The sequence below is a fragment of the Apium graveolens genome, chromosome 4 (genome assembly GCF_009905375.1).
Source record: "Apium graveolens cultivar Ventura chromosome 4, ASM990537v1, whole genome shotgun sequence".
NCBI lineage: Eukaryota > Viridiplantae > Streptophyta > Magnoliopsida > Apiales > Apiaceae > Apium > Apium graveolens.
The window spans coordinates 115,011,091-115,012,471 of NC_133650.1; positions in this window are offsets into that span (position 1 = coordinate 115,011,091).

Sequence of the window (1,381 nt, forward strand, 5' to 3'; positions counted from 1 at the left end):
TATCTGCTAGTTGTTGATCTGTTGGAACAAAGTGCAATTCCACTGTACCTTCATCTACATGTTCCCTGATGAAGTGGTACCTGATGCTGATGTGCTTTGTCATAGAGTGTTGAACTGGATTACCTGTCATAGCAATAGCACTTTGATTATCACAGTAAATAGGGATTTTGAAATATGTTAACCCATAATCCAGTAATTGATTCTTCAACCAAAGAATCTGTGCACAACAGCTTCCTGCAGCAATATATTCTGCTTCTACAGTTGATGTGGAAATTGACTTTTGTTTCTTGCTAAACCAAGAAACCAATCTGCTTCCAAGAAATTGGCAGCTTCCACTTGTGCTTTTCCTGTCAATTTTGCAACCTGAAAAATCTGCATCTGAGTAACCTATTAGTTTAAAATCTGATTCTCTGGGATACCATAATCCCAGATCAGCTGTTCCCTTAAGATATTTGAAAATTCTTTTCACAGCTGTTAAGTGAGGTTCTCTTGGATCTGCTTGAAATCTTGCACAAAGACAGGTAGCATACATGATATCAGGTCTACTAGCAGTTAGATAGAGTAGAGAGCCAATCATACCTCTGTAATCAGTAATATCTACTGATTTACCAGTATCCTTATCCAGTTTTGTGGCAGTGGCCATGGGAGTGGATGCACTTGAACAATCTTGCATTCCAAATTTCTTCAGCAAGTTTCTGGTGTACTTAGTTTGACAAATAAAGGTGCCTTCTTCATTTTGCTTGACTTGAAGGCCCAGAAAATAGCTAAGTTCCCCCATCATACTCATCTGATACCTTGACTGCATCAGTTTGGCAAACTTCTTGCAAAGTCTGTCATTTGTAGACCCAAAAATGATATCATCAACATAAATCTGGACCAAAAGTAAGTCATTTCCATGGTTGAGGTAGAACAGTGTTTTGTCTATAGTTCCTCTGTTGAATCCACTTTCCAGAAGAAACTGAGCTAAAGTCGCATACCATGCTCTGGGAGCTTGCTTAAGTCCATAAAGTGTTTTATCAAGCCTGTAGACATAATCTGGATGTTTGGAATCTACAAAGCCTGGAGGTTGTTCAACATATACTTCCTCCTCCAATTCTCCATTGAGAAAAGCACTTTTCACATCCATTTGAAAGACAGTAAACTTTTTGTGAGCAGCATAAGCCAAAAATATCCTTATGGCTTCTAACCTAGCAACTGGTGCAAATGTTTCATCATAATCAATTCCCTCTTGTTGAGAATATCCTTTTGCAACCAGCCTTGCCTTATTCCTTGTAATTATGCCATCACTGTCAGTTTTGTTTCTGAACACCCACTTTGTACCAACAACAGATCTATTCTTTGGTCTTGGCACTATGGTCCAGACTTTGTTTCTTTCAAATTC